The following is a 13,750-nucleotide window of genomic DNA, read 5'->3' as shown; positions in this document are numbered from 1 at the left end:
GTACGGTCACCGCCTGCTCCCCGCTCTCCGGGTGCTGTCCCCGCACCCAGGCCTGGAGCTCGGCGGGCAGGATGGTCAGGAACTGCTCCAGCACCATCAGCCCCAGGATCTGCTCCTTGGTGTGTGTTTCTGGGCTCAGCCACTGGCGGCACAGCTCGCGGGGCCCAGGCGCCTCTTGGTAGCAAAACTGCCTGAATGAGGTTCCTTCCTTCCGATGCTGGATTCTGTTTCCACACATGTTCATCCTTCACCTTCAGGGTCACAAGCCCCACGGGCTCCTCTGGAACTTGGGGTCAAAGCGCCAGCCGCGCTTGGCTTCATTTCATGATCTGCTGCACTGAGACACCCCCACACAGGGCCCGTTACACTCTCCTTGAGAGATTTCCCTCCAGGTTCTTTCCAGCTGCGAGGAAGCAGGAAACGCTCCGAACGGGACGAGCTCGATGCCAGCCAGATACATGCTAACTCAGGAAACACCGCGGAAATAGAAAATAAATGCTAAAATTACTTGCATGCTAACAAAAACATTTCCAGAGGGGCTGTCCTAAGCAAAGAAAGCTTGTCAGAGACGAGGGACCACACGCTGGAACTCCCCACACTGAGATTCTTGCTGTTTCTGCCGCCGGTGAACTAGCTGCCCTCCCTCTGTGACCCCCCAGGGATTTGCTCACCTGTGCTTTGGGACTGACCCTCTGCACGCCTACCTCCGTGTAGGGGCTGAGCTCCCCGTCTACGCAACAACAGCACAGGTACACCCTCAGGTTCTGACGCGCTCCTGCTGCCCAGCAGGGCCCTAGGCTCGCCCCGCAGCAGGAGCTGACCCGCGCGGCCCACCAGGAGCGTCGGGCTCGCCTGAGTTGGGGCTGCTGCCCCGCATCCCGGAGGCGGCCGGACGGACGGTGGGCTCACCCCAGGACAGGTGGGCGGGAGAGGGGTGAAGAGCGAGCACGCGGAGGCGGGGACCCTGGCTGTGATCTCCACCCCGGGTGTGACATTTACTGTTACAATGAGGGGAGAGGGGGGAGGTCAGCGCTGGGGCCCCTCCGGGTGCAGACGGCTTTGGTCCGGGGTCGGCCAGCCTGTGGCCACACCCGCGTCCGCGTTCCTGCAGGGTGTGCTGGAGGCGGGCAGTTCTCTTCCCCGACGGGGACCGTGTGGGGAGGGTCGAGGGGACCCGGGCCCAGGCCCTCCCCTCCCCCCACGTCCGTGACGTCACAGCCCAACAGGCTGGGAGCTCAGAAGACAGTTGATCAGTAATTCCAAGTAACTCCGGGCCCCTGTTCTCCGGGGGAAACAGGAAGGTCTCGGGTTCACGCGTCTTCCGTGCGACACAACCGATAGACTCGGGAGCCCCACTGGAGGGGGTGGCCTGCCTGGAGCGGGGGGGGGGAGGGGCGGACGGCGGCCCGCCTGGAGGAGGAGGGGGTGGCCTGCCTGGAAGGTAGGGGGGCGGCCTGCCTGGAGGAGGAGAGGATGGCCTGCCTAGAGCAGGGGGAGAGCAGCTCGCCTGGAAGAGGAGGGGGTGGCCTGCCTGGAGGAGGGGGGAAGATGGCCTGGAGCAGGGCGGAGGGGCCTACCGGGAGGGGTGGGGGAGATGGCCTGGAGAAGTGGGGGGAAAGGTCTTCCTGGAGGGTAGGGGGGGCGGCCTGCCTGGAGGAGGGGGCGGTGGCCCGCCTGGACGCGACTTTCAGAGCGGAAGGGCGCGCCCGCGAGGCCCCAATCCGGCCTCTGCACCGCTCCGGCCGCGCCCTCCGCGCAGGCTCCCCTCCCCTTTAGCCGGCAGAGCCCCTCCCACCGGAAGCCGGGCCGCGCGCCGCGGAGCCGGAAGTAAATATCAGCGGCCCCCGGGTCTGGCCGAGGTGGGTCCTAGAGCAGCTGGCAAGGGAAAACCTAGAGGTTCGGAGGGCTCTCTAGGACGCGGGCGGCCTCCCGCTCTCGGTGGTGCCGTAGTCTGCGTTTGCTGCACCCAGAGCGCCCCCAGGCCTCGCAGCTGTCAACCGTGCGCCCGTCCTTTCAGGGTTGTTTGCTTCTCCCACCAACACGGCCCAGAGCGCCTGCAGACCCCCTTTTTTGTGCTGGGAAGAGGCATGCACCCTGATGCTGGAAATAAGGCAGGAAGCTGGGAGAACCTTAGCTTGTTGCCAGAAATCTCCAGTTGTGCCCAGACGCCGTGCTGTCCCAGCCCCACGATGGGCGGGTTCTGTAGTCTGACACCTTGATGGTCTATCTCGTATTCCACACCCTCTCCAGGCTCGCGTGGGCTCTGAAACCTGAACAAATGTTCATTGCTTCCCCTAGCGTCCTGTACATGAATCAATGGATGACACGCCCAGAAAACGCTCGTGTAGAATTTTGACGCTTGGAAGGGAGGAAAACACAATTTTCCCTCGACCCTTCTAACTTCTTGGCTGGTGTCCCGGTAAAACAGATTAAGGACAGATTAAGGAGGGGGAAACACAAGTTTATTAATGTGTATATCTCATGTACACGTGGGAGAGACCTAGGGAAAAATGAGTTACTCTCAGAGGTGGCTGAGAATTCAGGCTGGAATCTCACCTTCAGCTAAAGACAGAACAAAGAGCGTGCAAGGGAGACCAGGTGTGGGAGCTAACCAGGAAAGGTATGAACAGGAGTAAGGTTTGTTAGTGCCTTCTTGTTTCTTGTAACTCGGGGTCGACCTTCTCTTCCTCACAGAGAGCAAGACATCCTTACAAAAGGGTAACTGTACTCTTTTCTGGGCTTCTCCTGTGTCTGCTATTTCTCAAAGTAATCCTTATGCCAAAAAAAAGTATATTTTGCTGCCGTTCAAACTCATGCTTTATTCTGATCCCTTTCCTGATGATAATGTCTTGATCTGAAAGGAAGGAATACCCATCTGATACCCATTCCCTTCATAACATGTAAGGACATCTTCCTTGAGCTGTCCAGATCAAACTCTGCTCTCTAACACGTTTCTCCAGCTCAGGAACTACATATTTACTTTACTTCTAATTCCACTCTGAGATTCTTTCAACTGATAACAGACATAGATGACCCCACCCAGCCCCAGCATGGAGACTGAGATCCTCAGTATTGCAAAGTCCAGACTACAAAATTAAGCCTTCTGGGAGCACCTGGCTGGCTTGGTCAGTAGAGAGTGGGACTCTTGATCTCGGGGTTGTGAGTTTGAGCCCCACAGTGGGTGTAGAGATTTCTTTTATGATTTGGTCCCTGTTAATCTCCCCAACTTTTTTCCCCACCACATCCTTGCAGCAAACACTTCACAAATACCATTTTGAAGTACTTTGGGTCCCTCTGGGCCTTTGTACATGTTGTTCCCTCTGCTAAAATCGGACTCCCCGAGATCCTTTTCAGGCTTTCCCTGCCTTATACTGAGGTCTTCACTTACACAGCACTTCAAGAAAGCTTTCTCTTCGAGCTCCTCCAGCACTCATCACAGTGCAGTACAACTGCATCCTGGGTTCCTTGTCTCAAGGAGTTTATCTTACGTTTTCTCAAGGAGTCACATTAACATTGGGAGGAGGGGGCTCTTTGGAGGTTTCTGAAGAAAAGACATTTAACAGGCATTCCCTGTGTCCTACCTCGTAGATTAAATGCCATTTTACTTTGCAAACGGAGGGGTATGACAAGTGGGAGATTCTTTAAGTTTTGTGAAAGCTTTTCTGAGAATAATTCTCATTCCGTGCAAGAATCAGAAACTGGAACATCACAGGGAGTAGAGTAGATCCAGGCATATAAGACGGATTCTGGATAAGAAACCACATCCTCCTCCATACCCATTCCTTTGCAAGGAATTTTGAATCTCCTTTCCTTTATTTAATCTGCTCTTCATTTTTCTTGTTGGGGAAGATAGTTTTGAGGAGGTGAAGTGTGCAAGAGGTTTCCAGGATTCCAGAGTTAACAGGGGTCTGGCAGAAAAAGGAAGGGGACAGGAGGGAAGGAATCGAGAAACAGAAGTTTCATGGAGGAAATTGTTAGCCCAAGTTCATCTAGTGTGGAGCTAATACTTCAAGCGCCTGGGTGGCTCTGTCAGTTGAGCTTCCTACTTGGGCTTAGTCATGATTTCATGGTTTGTGGGTTCGAGCCCTGAGTTGGGCTCTGCTCTGACAGTGCGGGGCCTGCTCGGGATTCTCTCTCTCCCTCTGCCCCTCCCTGATTCATGCCTTCTCTCTCTCAAAAATTAACTAAGTAATTAAAAAAGACTTCAAACCTTGAATGATTGAATTAGATGAAAGTCCTAGTCATTTCTCCTCCCGTTCTCCTTTTCTTTGTTTTCACTGTTAGAGTAGGCAGTAGGTTAGGCTCTAACAGGGTGCCTGGAGGCCAGCCAAGGGGTAGTGGTGCCCGGCTGTGGGGAAGTCCAAGACTGGTCTGGCAGCACCCCACAACAAATCCACAAGAAGCCAGATCAAACCAGACGCACCCAAGACAAAGGAGGTGCAAACCCTGACCGACTAAGGGAGAACAGGTGGGGAAAGCTGCCCCCAAACCCCCTCCCCCAGTAATAAATACTCCACCCCCCAGCCAACAACTGTCAGTAAGAGATCAAAACCCCAACCTGAGGCATACGGCTTTCCTTGAGCTCACCCGCTCTGACATCTTGAGGGTGTGCTCAGTTTAATAAACATTCCTACTTGCATCGTTCAACCATTGTGTCTGGTCTGTCCTTAAATTATTTGTTGCGACAAGACCCGGATCCTCCGGCAACATCCCTGGGACCAGCTGGGCAGAGGCCTCTGGGCTTGGGGTCTTCCTAGGGCACCTGACAACATGGCTACCTTGTGTAAATGGAAACAAAGCTACCTGAAAAACATATATAAAGCACTTGCATGTAACATAATGTAAATTTTGTAGAATTGCTCAGTAAACATCTATTATTGCATACAAAAAAGAAGGACATTGGGGTGCCTGTCTGGCTCGGTTGGTAGAAAATGAGATTCTTGATCTTGGGGTTGTAAAATTCAAGCCCGAAAATGTATATAGAGATTCCTTAAAAATAAAATCTTAAAAATAATTACATTGGTTGTCTACAGAGTTATTGCAAATTGGAGGTGCTTGCTGAGATGTGGTGAATAAATGCCTATTTCCACTTTAATAAATGCAGCTGTAAAACCCAATTCCACGTGAGTGTACTAGCGAGCTAAGGAAGGATGTGTTCTGTTTTGAAAGGAGTTTGAAATGGACGAGACAAAGTTTTCAAGATACTTGAGTAGAACACCTGTCTTAGCAAGGCTCCTGTAGCAAAATGTCACAAACCAGGTGGTCTAACCAAAGTTTGTATCTTCTGGTTCCAGAAGGTGTAAAGTCCCACATCAGGGTGGTCCGAGAGGCTGGGTTCTGGTGAGGGCCCCTTCCTGTGTTTGGAAGGCAGTCTTTCCATTGTGTCCACGCATGGCTGAAGAGCACAGTGAGGAAGCAGGTTTCTCAGGATTCTTTACCAAGACCCTAATCCCATTCTGGAGGGTTCTACCCTTATGACATCTTAATCCTAATTACCTCCACAGATCCCACCTCCTAATGCCATGACGTTAGGAGGTAGGGTTTCAACATACGGATTTTGGAGGGGCACAAACATTCAGTCCATAACAGAGATTGTCATATATTTGCAGCTACCTTACAACTCTTCCAGTTGTAGCAAACTGCTAACAGTGCAAATGATTTTCATTCACAGAAATGCAAATGAATCGCGTCCAGCGGAATGCAGGAGATCATTGCCCTAGAAATTGACAGGTAAAAAAAAGTAAATCTATTCATAAATTTACTTCAGCATTCCAGATTGCTTATAAATATGTAGTACTTCAAATTTTCTTACTGGTTGTTACACTGACACATACTCATTTTTATTTGGATGAGAGTTACAATTTTACCTTCTTTTAAGAACACAGTCTTTTAACAATTTGGAAACAGGGGGTATACACCAAAGGCAGAAACAAAATACCAACTTGTGGCTGGCAAATGTAGACTAAAGAGCATGGTTTAGATCTGAAACTAGAAGAAGGGCTTTCTCTACTCCTTCTTCTCATGTCTACACCTGGAACCCAGTAGACACACTCACCCAGCAGCTCTGTGAAGGTGCACGCAATCATACTAAAATCAAACTTTTAAGATCCAATATACTAGGCATATAAAAAGTCATTTATGAGAACAGCATTTTTTTTCCTTCTAGAGATTTCCAGCTACTATCTCCTCCCCCTCACATTATCTTCCCGTCCTTTTCTAAGTCACCCACTTTTCTATCAGAAGATACAAATTCTTCCAAAGTCTTTAGAAATCCATTTGTCTCCTCCTGCAAAAAATAATTTTATGAGGGCAGTGGTTATACGTGCGTAAGATACATGATGTGCTGTATGTGTATGTATTTAATCAGGAGACACCTTGCCAGAATTAGTTTCATTCCCCCCCCCCTTAAGCTTTTATATTCCATTACCTATTTCTCTTGACCACAGTTAATTTCATACTGCAGGGAGTGAGCCTGTCTTGTAGTACTTGAACCATGTGGTTCCCGCTATGTGCATTCAGAACATGGCCCTCCAAATGGGAACGCTGGATCCTGTCCATGATGAGCATGTCCTGGGAATCCTACTGTTGCACAAAAACAGCTTTCTTTACACCTGCACCGCCTCTCACATTTTGACTGATGAGCATAAAATCAATAATGTGATGAGTCCAGTCATGAGTGGTCACAATGACAGGAACACACATGGCCATTCAGACATGAATCCTCTAGACCTGGCATTAAACATTTAACCTCAACATTCAGGACTTACTTCTTATCCTGAGTGATAAGGCAAGGCTGGAATGTGTTCCTGAGGCAAAACCAAAAGTTATTTAACTGTAATATAAGCACAAGGGCAGAAATTAATTTTATTATTTCTAAATTATCTTCTCCTGTCCTACCCCACCCTACTCTACCCTATCCTATCGCACTCTACCTAACCCTACCCTACCCCGCTCCACCCACCCTACCCTACCAACCCTACCCTATGCTATCCTACCCTAGCCCCACCCATCCTATCCCACCCTGTCCCATCCTATGTTGTATTTTCACTGGCCCAACCAGGGCTGCATCCCCTGGCACACAGTAGGCATTCATTAAACACTTGTTGGACGGATGGTAGAGGCAGCAGGACGGGTCCGTGTCACGCAGAGACCCGCAGCACCCCGATCGTGAGGGGCGGACTTCACACGCAGTCCGTGAAGTGGGACGCGGGAGTGTGCGCGGTGACCGCGTTTCCGCGGGAACACAGGTGCAGGCACGCGAGCAAGTACGGACAGAGTGGGGATGCAGGAGCGCGGTGGGGACGGCGGTGTGGCTGCCGCGGCGCCCAGGGCACCGAGGGCACACAGCCCTGACCGCGGGCGCACGCGTCGTCCACCCGTGAGACTAGCTCCACGACTGGCAAGCGCAGGGCAGCACGAAGCACCCGTGTACGGCTGCACGGGCGGCAGTCCACGGGCCTCGCGCGCCGGGCAGCGCCGGGTGTGGGACCGGGTAAGAGGACACACACCCACCATCACCGCCCTCCTCCCCGCGCCGCAGCGCCGGCAGCTACGCGGACCAAATCTCGCGGGTTCCCGATATATCGCGATGCCTCAGCGGCTACAACGTCTGGCGATCTCCGCTCCCAAATCACTCGGCTTTCAAGAAGTATCGCGATACTTTCGCCTTCGCTATTTTCGGTGTTTTAACGGCCTCTGTGAGAAAATTTTAAGTCAATTTTTAATACTATATGTCTCTGAGAGCTCCGTGCATAATTCTCAAGTCGATGCCGTTGCGTAGAAAATTACAGGAGGAGAAAAAGGATGTGTCAGAAGTGGGATTCGAACCCACGCCTCCATTCGGAGACCAGAATCCCCAGCGCGGGGAAGCGGAGCTTGAGTCTGGCGCCTTAGACCACTCGGCCATCCTGACACCCTGCGGAAGGGGAGAGATTTTCTACTGAAGTAGATGTCCAGGCCGGGCGCTTCTGTGACGCACACGCTTGTGCCGGAGGCAGCGCTGACGTCAGAGGTGCCCGCAGCAGCTGGAAGAGCAGAGAGCCACCTGTGGCCGGGAGAGGAAGCGGGCGGGAGGAGAGGAGCTGTTCTGGTAAACGCGGCTGGGGCGCCGGCCGGCCGGAGCGTCCCGAGCCCCCGGCCCGGTCCCAGCCTCCGGGCGCGCTGCTGGTTTTCTTTTCAGGAGAGGGAGGAACAACAACCAACGTACAAAACACCTTAGTTCCGCGGCGCGGCCTCTTCCTCCCCAATAGTGCTCGCACGCGCCGGGGAGTTTGTTGGGCTCCGAAAGTGCCTGCGCCCCCCTGTGCAGGTGCGGGGGTGCCTGTGCGGGTGTAGGTGTAAGTACCTGTGCGGGTGAGGGTGCAGGTGCGGGTGCCTGTGTGGGTGCAGGTGTAACAGTGCGGGTGTCTGTGCAGGTGAGAGTGTTGGTGCGGGTGCCTGTACGGGTGCAGATAAGGGTATTGGTGCGGGTGCAGATGAGAGTGTTGGTTCGGGAGCCGATGCAGGTGTGGGTGCAGGAGCCCCTCCCCGCCCTCGGGCTGCTCCCGGATGCTGGGATCTGAGCCCCACGCGTCTGCTGCCAGGTGGGGGACAACAGCGCCACGCCTCCGCACGCGGGCTTTCCCGCTTTCTCCGCTTTGCTCGGAGTAATCTGAGCTCCGGGCCTGGACCACAAGCTCGAAAACCCTTTCCAGCAGCTGGACTGAGAGACCCTGGGGGTGTGGTAAACTGTGCGGAGAAACCCTGGCAGGCCCGATGCGGGTCCAGGACGGTGCCCGAGTGCAAAGTAGGGGCCCAATAAATGGATCTGACCCTTGTTTCTGCAGCTCCGCTTCGGGCTAAGCTCAGGGAGTAGGGACAGATTTGAGAGTGTTCAGTACATTTTGTCCCGATGGGTTATTTTCTGTATTAACACACAAACGTTTTTCTTTCTGGGAGGCACAGGTTACTCTTTTCTTCACGAAGAACTAATTTGAGGTTTAATAGGCCCTGTTTTAGATTCCCAGACTCTCTTGGTCTCACACCTGTTTTTGACAGTGAAAGAGAAAATGGGAGTGAGAAGTACATGGTTTCCTAATTTCCCTCTCTGCAAGGTGTGAGGTTTGCTGTACTTTAAGAAGCTGTAGTTCCGTGGGAAGGAAGTCATCCCACAAGTGATTCTAGACGTGGTAGGCGTGGCAGTTGTAACCTCTTAAAAAGCTGGGATTGTTACTGGTTTCCTAATTGCAAGGTCCTGCAGATACCCGGTCAAACCGGGTGCTGTCCAACGTTGGGTTATTTCTAATTTTTCACTCTCGTCAGCAAACGCTTCAAGGAACATTCCTGTGTAGATGAATATTTTCAAATATCCATAATTATTTCCTTACATTTCTAGAAGTGGAGTCCCTAGATTAAAGTTTATCCAGTCTTAAAAGTTTTTGATACATGCTGTCCAGCCGCCACCAGAAAATTTGAAGCCATCTGGATATCGCAAACCTGGCCAACAAAGGGTTGATTAAACAACAAAACATTTTAACGGGTGAAAGGTGACAGGACATCATTCTGCAACTCTGAGTGAGGTTCAAGGTTCGTGTTTGAATGGTTCTCACATTGCTTAACAAACTGAAGTGTTCATCTCTCCGTATTGATTTGCAAAACTCACTATAAGAAACATAAACCCTTGTGACAGTTTCTATTTATCAAGAACCCAGGCAGAAATTCCTATCTTTCACTATATTTTACCTTTTAATCTCATTAAGTCCCTTAAACATTCAGCCAATTTTCATAGAAACTATGAGTCATACAATTAACAGGGTTCCCTTATCAATCTTTAAAAATCGAACTCTGGTCCATATTTAAGGTCCTTTTTATCATGCTATACATTTACTTTTATTTCTGGTCACTTTTGTCCCATCCTTATCTCTCTTCCTTCTTTTATGGCATGTTAAACCGCTGCTACCTTGATTTTGGTTTTTAAATGGCTTGAAGTCCTTTCTGGAATAAGGTGAGGTATAATTAAACATGTAAATATTTTTACTATTTACTAATAATTATCGTGCAATAGGACTCCCCCATCCTAAATATTTATTTTTTTTTAATTTTTTAAATCTTTTTTAACGTTTATTTATTATTGAGAGAGAGACACAGAGCATGAGCAGCGGAGAGGCCGAGAGATGGAGAGATGCAGAATCCCAAGCGGGCTCCAGGCTCCGAGCTGTCAGCACAGAGCCTGATGTGGGGCTCGAACTCACAAACCAGGAGATCATGACCTGAGCCAAAGTGGGATGCTTAACTGACTGCGCCACCCAGGTGCCCCCCTAAATTTTTATGAAAACATCTTCCACAAGAGGGACTTTGAAAGACCTGAAAAGTTTAAAGGGTGGAGGGAACTAAAAAGAAAAGCTGATGGTGGTGGTCTACACCAATTTGAAAAACGGAATTTAATTCCCATCCTCAAAATGAGTGTTTTATGTGACGCTGGTAAACACATCTGATTCTGATTATCATGTCCGAGAATTACTTTAAAGTAACAGGGATGGGGGTAGGAATGCAGAAGAGGCTATATTGGAAATGGGATTGGCCGTAAATTGATAGTTGTTGAAGCTAGGAGGTATCATGGGGAGTTCTGTGTGTATTTTCCTCACTTTTTGTGTGTGCTTAAAGGTTTCCATAGTGAAGAGTTCAATATGGGGGGTGGGGATGAGAATCACCTATAACCTCATCAAAAGCATCTGTTAATACTTTGGCATATTTTGCTCCAGTTTTTTGGGGTTTTTTTTAATGTGTAGGTTGAAAAATGTGAAATCTCTACCCTAAAATAAATTATCTTCTTTTTCTATTACATTCTTGTTGTGCATCCAAACCCCAAAGTGGGTCTGGCAGTTGTTCCCCCACTATTATCCAGACAAATCCTGTGTGTTCTGAATGAGGAACCAGGGAGAGAGGAGTATACCTCAAAAAGATACCTTCACATGCCTTGGCTACACTTCAGACTTCAAATGTAAAATTAAGCCAGCAAATAAGCCGCTTTTCTCTTCAATGGAGAACAAGGAAATGTAACTGGGCCAATACCATTATAGTTTGTGGTTTGAAACCCAGCTACTCCATGAACACCCTAGCAAAGGTCCCCAGTAACCTACACTGGTTTGGCTTCCTTGCTCTTCCTCACCGAGGCCGCGTGGAGGGGGCACTCCTGGGCTGAAGGAGGTGCACAGGTTTAGTGATCTGATTGCACGGTCAGGTAGAATTGTATTGCAGCCCTCAGCTAGTGAATACCAGCCTGTCCGCCTCCAGAAAAGGGGCCACTAGGAAGTGGAGCCCTAGGATTTCGGCCTCCTCGGACCCCAGGGCTGCACAGGGAGGTCTGCAGCGCTCGGTCCCCTCGCCCACAAATCAGCTTTTGTTGCTTTCTACTTCTTTATCGTGTTATTTTTTCTCCTCTTAACTGACTTTATTACAGAAGCCACGTTCTCTTGTGTCTTCCTGGGGAGTCCAGTTCAGCCGGGGTACCCAACACTGGGTGATTGTGCCGTTTGAATCAAAGAATCTTTGTCCTTCGTTTGTGAAGAGGCAATGCACCCACCATTAGTACACGAAGAAAGAACCTTTTCAGTTTTTTCTTTGCTGGGAAGAGATGTGTGATTTCCGTCGCGTCTTGGGTTTGGACCACAGATAACTGCCCTGACAAGTGGCTCATTTACTGTGAGGACAGAGATTTGCTTTCAGTTTCATGGCTCCTTTAAGTGTTAGGCAGTAATCACCCCAAGTATTTCTCATCTTCTCAACTGCACATCCTGGAGGGCAGGGGCCAGGCACACTTTCCTTTTATTCTCCAAACTGGGCTCTTGCAGGCCCTTCTGCTCTTGGGGAAGATGCTCTTCTCGGCCTGCCAGGCCAGGATCACGGAACCTTAGAGGAGCACCTGGGGGGCTCGGCTGGTAGAGCGATTGACACTTGATTTCTGATGGGGTCAAGATCCCAGGGTCGTGGGATCAAGCCCCATGTTGGGCTCTGCGCGGAGTGTGGAGCCTGCTTGACTCTCTCCCTCTGCCCCCTCTCCTGCTCGCATGCTCTCTCCCTCATTCTCGCTCAAATAAATATACAGTAAATATTTTTTTTAAAAAAAAGAAAAAAGAAGCAGCTGAAGGCAGACACAGTAACACCCTGGAGCAGCAAAAGCTCTAAAGACTGGGCTGTTGGAATCCTAATGTGTAGTTAACTTGGGATGTTCTGAGGAAAGAACCAGATAGGAGCCAAAAGGATGCTACTGGGCCCCAAATCCTGATTCACTGAATTCAAGTTTTGCTCACCTTTCTGCAGATGAGTACATTTAGACTCATCTGCAGATTCATTCAACCTTATCCAAAATGGCAGGATTGTTGTTGTTGTTTAAGTAAGAATTTAAGTAATTTTTAAATACGTATGAACCCACCACAAGGAACGGAAGGTAACCAGTAACACATATCAACCTAAGCCTCCACCTCTGTGGTATCCTCCCACGGTCCTTTTGTTCACATTACAAGATGGGAATCAATCGTAAGGTATCTGGTCTTCAGACACATCCTCACCCAGCATGGTTAGGACCATTGACTCTTGGGGCACATCTACATTCACATGGGAAGTAGCTTTGTTGAATCGGACAGACTTAGCACTGCTCTGGCTGCTGCTGCTAACAAAAACGCATCGCGACGCTGCTCCTGGAGCTCTGGGTCTACTGGGGACCAATGAGACCCACTGCGAGCCCCTCAGACAGCCCCAGCACTGGCTGTGAGGACCGCCGTCCACCCCAGAGACACTCTTTCTTGGACACCCACAAGGTGCCCTCTTTGCGTGCCTGTATTCCTCCTCTCCCCAGTGGACTAAATTAAGTGACACTGGAATGCAATTTTGATGGGGACCCCACCCAGCTTCCCAGCTGCAGACCCTTCCTGCTGAAGGCAGGTGCCCCGGGTCGACGGACCAGCGCCATTAAGGCCTCTGTTCAACGCTCTGTTTCCCACGCGGGAAAGCAGAATCCACATGTGCGGAGGGCTGCGATCAGGTGTGTGCGGTCGAGCATTCCATCTTAGTGTGAGTCCCGGTTCCACGGCTTCCCAGCTGTGTCTGGGGTAAGCCATTCACCCCGTGCCTCGGTTTCTGCATCTGTACAGTAAGGGCAATAGTACCCACTTTGTAGGGTTGTTAGGAACATTCAAGAACTATCTGTGCATTGGTCTGTCTAGTTCGTGGTGCTCCACATACATACCCTACACCCTCATCGAAGCCCCTCTCTGTAGGCCCTAGTTATATGATTTCCCAAACAACGCTGGGAACAGGACTGAGTACAGACCATAAGGTCTTGTCTTCTTGAGGCCGTGTCCAGAAGCAGAAATGATCCAAATCCCTGGAACAAAGCTATTCTCTCAGCCAGATCTTTCCTCCTCAGTACGTGGTGACCTTTGTATCCCCAAGGGCTTAGGTTGGTGGTTCTGGGCCCTCTGATCTATGCCAAGCATTGCTGCATTATCCCACCGCCAGCTATAAAAAGGACTTGGGAAGGACACCTGGGTGGCTCAGTCAGTTAAGCGTCCGACTCTTGGTATTGGCTTGGGTCATGATCTCATGGTTCGTGAACTCAAGCCCCGCATTGAGTTTGTCAATGAGATTTGAGATTGTCTCTCCTCTCTGCCCCTCCCCTGCTCACATTCTCTTTCAAAATAAATAAACTTAAAAGAGAAGGACTTGAGAACCCTTTCCTGGTGAACTTACAAGACAGTGAACAGCTGACACTGCT

At 50.3% G+C, this 13,750-nt stretch overlaps 1 long non-coding RNA gene and 1 other non-coding gene across 5 annotated transcripts; both read right to left on the bottom strand.

Moving 5' to 3' along the window:
• Nucleotides 1-2,440: 2,440 nt before the first annotated feature.
• LOC109259427 (uncharacterized) lies at nucleotides 2,441-7,914 on the bottom strand. 4 transcript variants are annotated; one of them, XR_008423009.1, is made up of 4 exons: nucleotides 7,509-7,914; nucleotides 6,768-6,832; nucleotides 6,428-6,579; nucleotides 2,441-5,716 (listed from the first exon to the last, which is right to left on the bottom strand). It is a non-coding gene; the product is annotated as an uncharacterized LOC109259427 (long non-coding RNA). The 4 variants fall into 4 exon arrangements; XR_008423008.1 differs by having other exon boundaries at nucleotides 7,513-7,914; XR_008423007.1 differs by lacking the exon at nucleotides 7,509-7,914 and having other exon boundaries at nucleotides 2,441-5,395; nucleotides 5,614-5,716; nucleotides 6,768-6,950.
• Nucleotides 7,807-7,912, bottom strand: TRNAL-CAA (transfer RNA leucine (anticodon CAA)). The gene is made up of 2 exons: nucleotides 7,875-7,912; nucleotides 7,807-7,852 (listed from the first exon to the last, which is right to left on the bottom strand). It is a non-coding gene; the product is annotated as a tRNA-Leu (tRNA).
• Nucleotides 7,915-13,750: the final 5,836 nt, after the last annotated feature.

The sequence above is a fragment of the Panthera pardus genome, unplaced genomic scaffold, assembly GCF_024362965.1.
Source record: "Panthera pardus isolate Hobbes unplaced genomic scaffold, ASM2436296v1 HiC_scaffold_17, whole genome shotgun sequence".
NCBI classification, from domain to species: domain Eukaryota; kingdom Metazoa; phylum Chordata; class Mammalia; order Carnivora; family Felidae; genus Panthera; species Panthera pardus.
The sequence above is the reverse complement of the archived record's forward strand: the minus strand, read 5'-3'. Positions and strand labels throughout refer to the sequence as shown.